The sequence below is a fragment of the Molothrus aeneus genome, chromosome 14 (assembly GCF_037042795.1).
Source record: "Molothrus aeneus isolate 106 chromosome 14, BPBGC_Maene_1.0, whole genome shotgun sequence".
In the NCBI taxonomy this organism is placed as follows: Eukaryota; Metazoa; Chordata; class Aves; order Passeriformes; family Icteridae; genus Molothrus; species Molothrus aeneus.
In genome coordinates, this window is record NC_089659.1 from 3,362,912 (window position 1) to 3,376,429 (window position 13,518).

A 13,518-nucleotide genomic window follows, 5' to 3' on the forward strand; every position below is an offset into this window, starting at 1 on the left:
TTCAGGGTCAAAATCAGTTTACAACAGATTAACCTATTTCTCTTCCCCCCACCTCACCCCTGGCTTATGATTTGCACAAACACAAATTGTTGTTGGGATGAGCACAGTCTTCCTACTTTATTCTGAACTCTGACTTTGCAAGAATCCCTAACTCTGCGGATTTCCCTGGGAGCAGTTTTCTAGAAGGCAGCACATGTGTGCCTGCCTTTCTTTGCTGCCGTTGTCCTGCTGTGTTTCAGCATTCTGAGCAAGAAGAAAACTGGTCACATGGAATTTGTAGGAGTTTGGGTAGCACTGGTGCAATTATTTTGCTTGCCCTAATGGTTAGCATTAAAATGTGTGTGCTTAATTTAATTTTTTTATTAGGTGAAAGGCTTACAAATACAGTGTTACAGATTCTATTTCTGTGTTATAGATTCTATTCTATTTCTATCTCCCTCTAAAACAAACCAAAAACCTTATTCTCTGTGATATTTCCCCATCTGCCCACTGCTTTGGGGTGGATCATACCTAAGTCTTGAAGTGAGAAATGCTCACTGAGCACTGCACTTCTTTAATAGTGAAGATCAATGAAATAACTCATTAGCAGAACAGATTCTGCATTACCTGCATTCTTTAAACTCACTGCCCGTGGAAAAGGTCACTGTCCATGGGAATATAAACATGTATTTATTCATGAATTATTATTTTATTAACCTGGAAGTAGCAGTGCAGGCAACGCAGTGCACACCCAGCCCCCCAACGAGTGTGAGCACACATTTAACAAACCCAGGAGCTGAGTGTCTCCCCAAAACTGCTGAGGAGGTGTAGGGGAAAGACTGTCTGGTGCTGTCTTGTCACATCACACCCCAAGTCACCCAAGAAGCTCCTGAGAGTCCCATCAGGTTAAATTGTGGAGTGATGCATCACCTGGGAGAATTTGGTGTTTGGGCAGGTGATGACCCTACAGGCTCCTTTGTAAACTATTTGTAGGTTTCCCATAAGGGAGTTTTCAAAATCCTAATTGAGCAGATCATACCTGGAATCCTCAGGTGCTGAACTCAAACCAGTTCTTTTCCAAAAAGAAAAAGCTGTCTCCTCTACTCCAGGAGCCCCTTATGAAATTCTTTTGCTAAAAAGGACAGAAGAGCCAGAGTCCTGTGCCAACCTTTTAGTATTTCTGGGCTGTTTTTCTGTAGGACACTGATCCCAAAGCACTGCAAGGTCCCAGGAGCACGGGCTGAGAACTGGTGCTGTGCAGAGCTTGGGAAATGGTGCCAAGAGCTGCCTTTTCTGAGCAGGCCAGGCAGGAGCTGGGGTGGTGCCACGTTCCCTCAGCCAAGCCCCAGGCTACTGCCAGCCCTGGAAAGAGCTCTTTGGGATGGGCTGATCCTAATGGACTCACTGGCTGTTATTGATCCCTGTCCTATTTCCCAGAGCTGCTGAGCCTAAGGGAAACTCCTGAAGTGGGTCAGGCCTCCTTTCTTAGGCTGACAGGGCGAGCCCTTCCCAGCTCAGGCTGATGCTCAGAGTTGAGCCTTTTCTGAGGGCACAGGCCCTGGATGTTGATTTTTATTCTGTGCCTGCAGCTCTGCAGTCCTGGCACTTACTGTCCCAAGGGGGCTGCCTTGGGTACAAAAGTGATGCACCAAAAGGCAGGGGGTGACTGAATTAACTGTGCTCTGAGCATGAGCATAATAACGAGCACAGACGATGGGGGCTGGCTGTGAGAGAGAACAGGAGCAGGGATTTTGGGATATAGAACCAGCAGGTCTCAGATTGGCTCAGCCATCTTTGACTGTCTTCTGCACAATCACATTTCTCTCAAGTGTGAAGAGAGTGGGAGAATTGGTGAAACAAATAAAGACAAAGAGCCAGCAGCTCACGAGCTCCATGAATTTACTGCCTCCCCCCGTGTCACCCATTAGCAGCAGGATTCCTTGGCTGCCCTTATGCTAAATCCAGTTTGGCAGGGCTGAGGCTGGAGTAAGCTCAGCTGAAGACTTTAGGGAGGTAAATGTGAGGTTAAGGTGGGGAAGGTGTGTGAGAAATGATACTCACTTCCAAAAATTTAAAAGGTTTATTAAGACCTTATGAAAAATACTACAGAAGACTGAATAGAGAAAATATTATGGCACCACTGGGAGCAGAGGATTTTTCCCATCATGAGCTCATCCACACAGTGGAGGTTTTGCCTTTTAACCCTTTAGCTCCTCCAAAGTTCTGTCCATCGACTCCTCCTCCCTGTCCAGTGGTGGAGATCGCTTCTTTAAACCTTGATTGGAGCTCAGGTGCTGCCATAGTAATGTCCCAAATGTCTCCCAAATGTCCCAAACCCAGGCCACCCAATAATAACAACACAAGGAGGGTACAGCATAACTATAAACCTATAAAAATTCTCTTAACATGTATTAAACATGATATAATACATTTTAATTGTCAAAGTCAGCCATGGCATCCCTCATCTGTCACAGGTGGGACTGGGGCAGGGCACTGTGCTCTGTTTGAACCTCTGGCTGCTGCAGGTGCCTCCAGCCAGGCCAGTGAATTTCCCTCTGCTCCCAGAGGTGCCCATTCCCTCTGGCCAGGGTGACCTGTGCATTCCTGACCTCCTGAGCATTCAGCAGGGCCACACAGCCCCAGACCTCCAGCACAAAGGCAGCAATCAGCTCCCCTGCTTAGCAACCATCAGCACATCAGCCTGGCCTCCTGCTCTGAGCTCCAGAGCTCAGTTCAAGGTCTCTGCCTCACCTCTCCAAGCCCTTGGCTTGGTCGTCCCCCCAGGACAGCTCTGCTGATAAAATGGGATAAATGATGATAAATACTGATTGGGAATCCTCTGTGGGAATTTCAGGGCTCTGGGACCAAGGCAGGTTGGGCTCCTGTCTGTGCCATTCACATTCTCCAAAAAATCCCTTCACCCAGGATTATTCTCCTGGGAAGCTGAGAAGCCTCAGAGAAAAGGAAAACAATTCTTATCTCGTTTGCTTCTCCTGTGTTGTGCTCACATGTGGAATGTGTTTGGAGATTGTTTACCCACAGGTGATTGTTCCATTGCATTCTGCTGGGAGTTGTTTTCACTCTTTGGCCAATCAGGGCCAAGCTGTGTCGGGACTCTGGAGAGAGCCACGAGTTTTCATTATTATCTTTTTAGCATTCTGTAAGTATCCTTTCTGTATTCTTTCGTATAGTATAGTATTCTTTAATATAAAATAATAAATTAGCCTTCTGAGAACATGGAGTCAGATTCATCATTCCTCCCTGCCACAGGGGTCCCTGCAAATACAATACCTGTCCATGTGTAAATGGATTTTCTTGAGCATTTCTTCTTGGGCTCTGTCTTTTGCTCATATACATACAGACACGGTGAAAAAAATTTAAAATCTGCCCCAGGTATTGCTAGTATTAAAGAAAAAATGGTGCTTTTGTTTCAGTCTGTAGGTGTTTCTATAGTATTTTAGTGCAACTGGAATAGGGCAATAAAAGCACCTAAGGAGATCTCAAGAAGCCCAGAGTTTAAGGGCTGAATCTAAGTCTGGGAATGATCCATAAAGCAAAATGCTCCAACCAGCCCCTTTGGAAAAAAATCATCCTGTAAAGCAACATTCAAACCTGCAGACTGTGACAAAGAAATAAAAAAAATATCCAAAATCCCATGTGACTAAGCAAGAGATCATCTGAGATCAAAGCCTGACTTTCAACTGGTCTGAATCCAGTTTTTATTTGGGAATGAGTTCCTAGTTCAAACATTATTATAGACCAGTCTTAGGAGGAAAAAGAAATTTAATACCAAATTGTTCTAGGAGTTCTTGCAGAAGGAAAAGTAACATAACCACAGCAGTGAATTTTGCTGCTTGGTGTCATCTTCTAGAAAAAAAAATTGGTTCCTAGCATTACTGGCTTGAATTTTGTTGGATGAAATGGAAGAGGATATTTCCTAATGATCTAAAATTACCAAAGAGGATAAGATATAGATTAGAGAATTGCACTGGTAGTTTCTAGTTTATGGTAAAGGGCTACAATAATTAAGATATCAGGTGTCATTCACAGATACCATGTTTGAAGCCCTTCAGTCTCATGCTGGTGTCAGTTTTTAACTGTGGCCCACAGCTCAGTGGCTTTTTGCTCTTTAGAGAAGAAAAAGATGAGAGAAATTCACCATCATCTGTGATGAGCTGTGAGAACAGAGCTAAGTAAGTTTTAACAATTGAAATCAGAGGGAAATGTGGTAGAGAGTGACTCTCCTCTCTTTCTTTCAGAAATCTGGTGGAAAATATGATCAATCTCTGCAGCCTCAGAGGGAATCAATTTACCTTACATAATTTCCCTGTATTTCATCACTTGTGGACCATGTCTGATGTAAAACAGTCACTAAGTTTTGGGGAATTCTCTGGCACTTTCACATATAATTTCTTCCTTAATATTGTGTTTCAGATTGATCAATTAAGGTCATCTAGAAAAGAAACAAGGTTATGCAGGCATGGGTCAAAGAACTGCACTTTCCTCTTTCCAGGAAAAGGTTTGAAAGCCACATCATCCTCTCCCTGTGCTGCTGTAACAATTTTGGCAACTGTGAAGAGCTGCTCCATTATATTTGTGATATAATTTGTGATAGATTATAATTTTTGATAATTTGGGGTATATTATATTTGCTCCATAATTTGTGATATAATTCTCTTTGAATAATTATCAGTAGCTTCCTCAAACACCTGACACTGGTGATTTGTAGGGCTCCAGGAATTTGTGTGTGCATTGTGAGCATGAGCTTTATTTTTATCTGGGATTTTGGGTAATTCAGGAAATTTGCCTGAACTGAAAAGCCAGATTTAATTTTTAACATCCATATAATGATTCTTGTTATGCTTTAGGCTGTAATAATGTTCTCAGGCTTTCATTTTGGTAGAAGCAAATACTTTATTCCTGAATTGGTGTGTGGGTCTCATTTATGCCCAGACTGTGATTTGATGACACAATTGGAACTGTGGATTAAGGCTTGCCATTAATTAGGATTTTTAAGGCTTGCCATTAATTAGGATTTTTCCTACCCATTTTTGCATCGAGGGTGTCCTGAAGGGCTGTGTCCCCTCTTTGAGTACCATGAATTCTCCCCTGTTTATTTTTCATTCACACTCCTCTGTCCTGTGCTGGAAACCAGGAATGAAGTTCCTGCAGTGTGAACTTTTTACTCTGTGTTAGGAGCTTTGGGATTTGTCCAAAAAACTGTGACCAGCTGGCTGAGGGCAGCTTGCAGAGTACTGGATACTGCTGGTGGGAACACAGCAAGGATAAAATTCTGGGGGCAGAGTGAATTTCCCCAAAGGGAAGGAAGCAGCAGCCAGCATTGCCATCATTATTATTGTTTCTGAAAACATTGAAAATGGTGAGTTTGACATTCAAGGGCCCAGTTCAGCTCCTGCCATTCAGTGCCCCAAAATTCAGCTTTTTTCCTTGGGTACCTCAGATGTGTTCATCAGAGCTCTGAAAGAGGACTTTCTAAAATCAAGGTGGCATTCTAAAAACTTCTTCTGCAGAAAACAAATTTTCACATGGTTATTGCAGGTTGGGTTGGGGTTTTCTGCCCCACCACAAACTGCTGCTGGTTCAGTCTATTTCAAAAGTATTTCATTTCTGGCAAAATATTTGCAGAGAGCAGCTCATTGCTTCAGCTGTCTAAATGGAATTTTGCATTCATTTTGTCTCACAGAATTTACAGGAGGTTATATTGTTAAAATTATTTTCTCTTCTTAAGCTGTCATTGCCCCTTTCCTTCAAAGGTTTATCTTGTGAAATACAAGTTTCCATGGAGATTTTATTTAAATATCTCCTAGCTACTGTTTAGTTCATAAATCAGAAATGTATAAACTACACTTCTTTCTTCTTTAAATGTGCAAGGAAATTTTTTTTTTTTTGAAAGAGGATGCTGTTCATTGGCTTGTCAGTCAAATGTGTATTTGCAAACACTGGGGCTGGGGTCTGGCAGAGAACAAACTCCTGGTTTGAACAGATTTAGTTTATTCATCAAAAAAGTTGGAAGTTTCTGACTGACAACATCATACTAAACAAAATATAGATCAGGTGATTTCAAACCACCAGAAATGCTTTTTTTTTCCCCTCCCAAAAAAGTTTTTCCATAGTTGGTTTGTGTGATATATCATGTTTTAAGAAGAAGATCTTCTATTTTAACCTAAATGAATGGAAGTCTCAGGCAGATTTGAAAAACATGAATGTAGCAAACAAAATAATCTCCTGCATATTTCTAATATGGTGAGAATATTTCTAATAATGGATAAGAATCAGCAGGAGAAACCTTTGCTTAATTAATGTCTCTATTAAACACAGGCACTGATAGAAGCCAATTTTATTAAATGATATTTGGCTATTTTATGGCATTTTGCCCCTAGTTTTAGGTCTGTCAGGGAGGAAAGGGAAGCAATGCTGTGTCCAGGTTTTTGACTCTTTGGATCAGCCCTTGCCAGCTCTCTGCCCCAGCTCATTCCACTTTTTCTGCAGTTTCCCAGACTGGCCAAATGTCTAAATTGACAAAACAGGACCAGATAATTTATCCAAAGCACCCCAGACTTCCAGTGCTTTCCCAGCAAAGAGGTGGGCAGGGAAGTGAAGGAATTTATGGCAGAAAGGAAAATCTGACCTTAGTGGGGCAGCAGAGGAGCCAGACCTGTGTAACACTCACACAGCGAGGCTTGGGCACTAAATAAATAACATTTACTCGGGCAATAAATAAAAAATCAGGTCTATTTTCAGCTGAAAGAAGGGAATAAAGACAAGGAGAGAGAGGATGATGAGGAATTGCTGTAATCCCTGCAGTAACCTGAGCCCAGGGATGGGATCTTGGAGCACAGTGGCAGCACCACCAGGGAAAAGAGGGGAATGCCAGGGGGTATTTCATACAGACAGCACAGGTTAGGGCTGGGTTTGGCAGCTCTTCAGGAAAATCCTGCCACTAAAACGATATTTCTGGGCAGCACTGTGCCTTTTGGAGAGAAACATCCTCTGTGAGCATTGCTGGTGTGTCCTGAGCCACAAACTCCTCTTTGAGAGCATCCTAATCCTGGCGTGGCTCATCAGAGTGTTCAGTATCCTCCCCCAACAGCACCACAATAAATCTCTGCACAGCTTTTCCCTCCATTTCTGCCATGGGATGAGAGAGGAGAATACAACTGTGTTTTAGCAGTGAGATATTATTGCAGAGGAGTGCTGGGGAGGTAGGAAATGCCAGCTCAGGGCAGGCATTTGCTCCATCAGTTGAACAGTTGTCCCAAATGATGGCTAATCAGAGATAAAGCAGGCACCAGCAGTGCAGTTTCAGTAGTGCAGCTCCAGCAGATTTGCAAGGGAAATTCAGGTCGACAGGTGGTCCTTACCTTTGGCAGAAGGTCAAAAGAACATCACAACTTTCTTATCTCCCTGTTTTATCTGCTGAAGGTGGGGGGAACTGGGGAAGATATCTGAGTTTTTCTAACCTTGTCCATTTAAATGGAGACACACCATTGCAGGGCCTGAATGATGCTTTCAAGATTTTAAGGATGGCAAAATTAAACTTTTTTTTTTTTTCCCCCACAGTACAGGGCTGCAGTTTAGAGGCTTGTTCTCTCCATGGAAAAGCTATGAATCCTGATATTCAACTCCATGAATATCTGTTTATATCTGTTTAAAAGTTACTGTGGCATTATTTTTGACAGCTTTTTTTTTTTTTTTGCAGAAGGAAAAGGGGTTTTAAACTATAAATTTTATTGATTCTCCTCTTCTGTATGATTTTTCCTTTATTCAAACCCTACAAAAATCTTTGTTGCACTGAATAACCTCAGTGGCTCAGGTAGGATAATGCTATAATGATTATATGAGATAATTATTGATCCACACAACCCTCAATGCCAGGTCATTGCTGGATGCCAGGGTCAGGATTTCTCACCCTCCTGCTCCCTAGGGTGGAGGTTTGGAGCACCTAAGCAGCTCCTCACCAACGTCCCTGAGATCAGCTGCAGATTTCTCCAGTCTGAGCTGTCTTTGGTGTATTGCAATATCCAGGTGTCATTCCTGGGGGATCTGTGAGCATGGGAGAAGTTTTGACCTGGTGCCAAAGTATTTGCAGGTATTTTTTCCATCAAACCACATCCACTCAGGTGGTTTTCTGTGCTCTGGGGCAGGCTGGCAGTGGGTACAGAAATATCCAGCTGTTTTTCTGCCACCTTCTGCCACGCAGCTGGAACTGTGTGGGTAATAAAGTGGCTGCACAGCCTCTTAAAAATAATATTTTAAATGTAATTGAAGGGAAAATAATGAGAAAATTCTCAGCTGAAGAGCCAGAAAGTGCTTTGTAGAAAATGATTTGTTGTGTTCAATGATGAGCCACATAACAGCTAAATAAAAATTATAAATGTCCCTTTTCTTTTTGCAAGAGTAAAAAGTTCTGGCTCATTCATAGCATTGTTGCACAGATGGACAAGGAGGACACAAATTAAAGGTGATTAATTAAAAGAAGAGGAAGAAATAGAGGGTCAGGAGAGGCAAGTTGATGTGAAAGACAAGGAAATTTGTACTCTCTGTGCTGTGTAATTGTAATAAGTGTTCCAGCTGAATTTGTTATTTGAAATAAATGCCACAATTGTTTATCCCATGGCACAGCTACCTTGGGCTGCCAGCTGAATTTCTGATTCTAAGATAAAAACTTGTGTTTGGTCTTCCTAAATGCTGAACATCCCCTGTTCCTGTGAGCTTCAGAGACCCAACAGCCTCATCACTGTCTGCTGCTTCTTCTGGCTGAGTTTAAAGTTTAATTTTCTCCCTCTGATGGTGTTGCTGTTTCTTCCTTGGGAAATTTTGGAATACCTTTAGGTATCTTTGGATCTGCTCCTATGGATAATTCTTTGAAGGCAAATATGGCTTTCAAACCATTGTTTAAAAGAACAGGAAGGTTCATTTTAAGTGTTTGATTTCCTAGTGAAGAGACTCAGCTTTGATTTTAGAGCAGATCTATGGATCTGTGGGCAGACAAGATACGCTTGAGTTCCAGTTTACCAAGTTGGAGCAGAGCAGGTAAATCTTTGGTTCACATCTCTCACTCTTTTTTGCCTTTTTTTTTTTAAGGAAACCTAATGAAGGTAATTGACATTTAGCAATCAGGTTTTAGGATCTTGACAGTTCTGCAATGTGGTTTCTGTCACTGCTCTGGGAAAGCAGCACTGAGGAGGAAATGGGAGCTATCATGTCGTGGGGATGAGTAACTGGCTCAGACAGAGCTTCCTTTGTGTCAGTGCTTGAAGTCACACTGCTGTCTTATTACAGCCTGTGGCTATTGCAATAAAAAGCAGGTGCAGGGGAGAAATAGGGGGAATGGGAAGGTTTTGAAAAATTCCACTTTTTTAATATATTAACACTCATTTTTTAAAAACTAACTGTAAGTCTTGGGATATGTTTGAATTCTTCAAATTTCAGTACAAAACCGACAAAATAGATTTTGTCTGCAGTGTAATAATTTACTTTATCAGCAATCTCAGCCTGAAGCAGATTTTTAGCAGTCACTCTTGGCTGTTTGCATCACTTTAATCCCACACAGGTAAATGTTGAGTTCTTAAAAAAATGTATCACTTGTCTTAGGTGCTTGTAGCTAAATATTTATGTTCTTTAACCAAATAATAAGAAACAATACCCAAGTTAAATGCTTGCCATATTCTACATCATAATTTGCTTTTGAAGAACAGTACTAAAACTAAGTACAGAGAACTGAAATGCATTCACCAATTCTCCCCGCTAATAATTTGGCCAAGTAAAAATCCTTCAGATGCTTGGCTTTCTGTGTTCAGCTTCTCATTCAATTCCTGTTTGCTGTTTGTTTTATTTAAGCTCCTTTATTTCCTTGCTGGGAAGGACTCAGCAGAACAGCCCTGGGAATTAATTACAGGCTCAGGAGTGGTGCCCCTCAGATGTCTGCACAGCTTCTCAGGCACCAGGGAAGTACAAAAGGTTCTTTTGCAGCATCTGCCCTGTCCTGCAGCAGAAAATTTCAGGTAGTTGTGTAAGTTGCTGTTGAGAGTCTGTAATTGCATTTTGCCTGGTTTTTAAATTAATTAATCAATTTGGAATTGATTAATTAATTTAAAATGAATTAAATTTTTAAAAAATCTATTTAGGAGCAGCAGTCTGTGTATCCTCACAGAGAGCAATTCTAACTTCAGGCCAGTGAGCAGACCTGGCTGGGTTTGTTGTGACAGGTGACTGCTCCATTCCTGCCAAGCTGCTTTAGAGAATTGATCATCTCAGCCTTCCCTGCCTTCCCTGGGACAGCACCCTGGGTGCAGCAGGGCCAATAGGGGTGGTGGCAATTCTTTAGGGCCCTCTGACATTGATAAAGATCACTCAGCTTCTCAGCAGCAGCCCTAGGAAAAATTAAAATTAAGATTCAAACTCTCCAGGAGCGCTGGTTTGGGCAAGCATGGCTCAGCTGCTGTGGGTTTATTCCTGCAGGGTGTCATGACCGGGCTGTGGGGGCTGAGTTATCTCAGGCTGGCCAAAACCATCAAGGTGAGTTTTCCCAACGCCCCTGCTGTATCTCCATGCCTGTGTTTGCATTGCCATGCTCTGCTCTGCTGGGCTTTGGGAGCTCTCTGCAGGTGCAGCAGAATTTCCTGCAGCCCTGAGCGCTCAGCTTGGGGACTCCCCATCCCTGGAGTGTCCAAGGCCAGGCTGGGCAGGGCTTGGAGCAACCTGGGATGGTGGGAGGTGTCCCTGCCCATGGCAGAGTGTGGAATAGGATGAGATTTAAGGTCTCTTCCAGCCCAAACCATTCTGGGATCCTGTGCCAGGATGTCAGCTCTGGGCAGAGACACCAATGCATTTCTAAAATTCCTAAGCTTTCCTGTAGTAACTGGTGAACAAGCTTAAAATTAGTTAAATAATTATGAAACAAAAGGAATTGCCTGTGGCTTTAAATTGTCTCAGCTGAGCTTATGTGAAAAAACTTGTTAACCCTGTAAACTGAAAAATCAGGAGTTCCCTTCCCTGTGGGGTATTTAAACCTGTCTCATGCTGGGGAATACAGATGAGAAAGGCAGATATCAGCATATTTGAAATGACTGTACTTGCACCAGCCCTGGAATCAACTCTGCTTTCTATACAAGTAAAAACCTTGGATATTATTATTATTATTATTATTATTATTATTATTATTATTATTATTATTATTATTATTATTATTATTATTATTATCATTATCATTATCATTATTACTATAACTTCTTCTTCTTCTTCTTTTTCTTCTTCTTCATATTATTATTATACAATGCTAAAAATGTTTTGAATTGCACTAAGTTTTTCAGGGAAATAGTTTTTCATCTCATTTGCCTCTGGCACTGTTTTGAAAAGGAGTACTAACAAAAGTTTATTGCATGTATCTTGTTATCAATCTATATGAAAATGCTTCCATTCTCCCAGATTTTCCCTCTCTGGTACCACTTGTAAGATTTGTTTCTCTCTTGTATCAATGCCACCTCATTTATGTGCCTGGCATTCTGGAACTAAGAGAAAGATCACAGTTAAGGTAAAAAAAAAAAAAAACAAACCAAAAAATCAAAGTAAGCCCTGTTTCCTTGTGCTTAAACATGTCCCACAGTCTTGACAGGTGTGAAAATTAGAGGTGTGTTGCCAATAGGTTAAATCATGGAATGGAGTGAAGATCACTGATTTTAATGTTGAAATAGTCTCAGCACTGCTTGGGAATAGCTGCTATATATCAATTACACACGGAGTAGGAAGTTTGGAGACAACTGGTACTGCTAGAAATTCTGCCTGTCAAATTTGTCATAGTTTATTTAATTACAAGTATGAAGAAGAAACAACCTGGTAGCTTTTCCCAGTCTCCCCCCACAAGGGCAGATGGGTATTAAAGCCAATTCAGTCTGTTTCCTGATTGCTCCAGGCTACAGAAAATTGTTCCCCAGGGAGGAGAAGTAAATCAGTTATGATCTTTAGTCTCTCAGAGGGAGATTAGAGCCACCACACTGGTGAAACAGCAGTAGGCTTCCTCTGTGTAACTGATTTCACCTTTAATCCTGCCATTGATTGAATATTGCTAAGAACACTGCCATGCATTTTAAGGTCAAACCCATGATGAACACCCCAGGGAAAGGAAGTTATTTACACAGAAAGGTAAAGACAAGCCTGGAGCTTTACTGTTTCAAAAAAGCAGTAAAACATCTCCTTTGGGGGAAAAAAAAAAAAAGAAATTATTCCAATTTCAGCCATCAACCTTGCCCACGTTTTTGTAGGGCTGCTTATCACAGTGGTATCTGATCATCTTCCAGGTAATGTGGAATAGTGAAGGCTTTTGTGGGCTTCACTGAATGTATCACTCATCTTTCTTTTCCAGTTAAGGGTTGTCCTTAATGTGAGGCTTTTACTCTTTATCTGTTGCTGTTAATTTTCCTCTTGGATTAAGTAGAGTTAGGACAAAAAGTGACATGAAAGTTGCAAGAGTGATTTTATGGCAGAAGGTGCTTTTACTGGGAGAAAAAAGGTTTTCTAAAACCTCCTGAATTTTCTGCTACTGCTGAACCTTCTCTCTTAGTCTGTCATTTCATTTTTCATATCACAGCATGGTTTTTTGGTTTTTTTTTCCTTGAGCTATTATTTGTTTTTAATCAGTAAAAGAGGATTCTTCTGTCTCTGCTGGACTGGGAAGCACAAAATGTTCCTCACAGGAAAGCTTTGTGAGGTTGTATGCAAAACCTGTGTGCACAGAGCTGTGAGCATTACTGAGTACTGACCACGAAAAATGGGCACAGTGTCCTGATAGGGCTGCAGGTGAGATCTGCCACAGAGAGCTTCTCTCTTGATTTTATATTGCTGCTGGGAAACACTGATTGCTCATTGAGAGACTCATCTGCCTTTTAATGAGGATGCACCTACCCCTGGAAGGACATTGAGGGTAATTTCTTCTGCCCTGGCTGTTCAGGTAGGGCTTGTGGAGCTGCTTCTGTGACATGACACTTGATTAGGTCTGCAGATGTTAGTCTGCTGAGGATCTATAAAGATAAATCTCTTCCTTTTTCTCTGATTCTTTTGTGATTTCATATATCCAGCTGGAGCATGATTTGTTTCCAGTCCTTCACACTTGCATCAGAGAGGTTTCCCTCTAGAGTGAGAACTTGTACTACATCTCATCATTATGAGTTCCTGTCTCTGGAATGCAGATCTGATCTCCTGGGTGATCTTGGACTCCTGTTCTATCCAAGTGTTCTTCTTACTTATACTGAACATTGTTGGGGGCAGAAACTTAGAGCCAGCTCTTAGAAGAACTTTAAAACTTTTGGGAATTCTGATAATGATATATTTAAGACCATACAAACCAGAGTGAGACCTAGAAATCCATGCAGGATAGGTACTTGGAGATAAATGACTGGACTGAACCAAAGTTGAGAAAACTTAAATTAAATGAGAGGCAGCCTTCTTTTAAAACTGCTTTATGTTTGGGACAAAATCCTGCCTTCTTCATGTGATCCCAGAATTTCTGAGGATACTTTGGCT

General features: G+C 41.5%; 1 long non-coding RNA gene across 1 annotated transcript in view; it reads left to right on the forward strand.

Moving 5' to 3' along the window:
* Window positions 1-9,108: 9,108 nt before the first annotated feature.
* LOC136562634 (uncharacterized) overlaps window positions 9,109-13,518 on the forward strand; it is a 35,036-nt gene continuing 30,626 nt past the window's right edge. Inside the window, exons 1-2 of the long non-coding RNA XR_010784538.1 lie at window positions 9,109-10,004; window positions 10,462-10,518. This is a non-coding gene — a long non-coding RNA (uncharacterized lncRNA). The remainder of the gene's footprint in view (window positions 10,005-10,461; window positions 10,519-13,518) is intronic.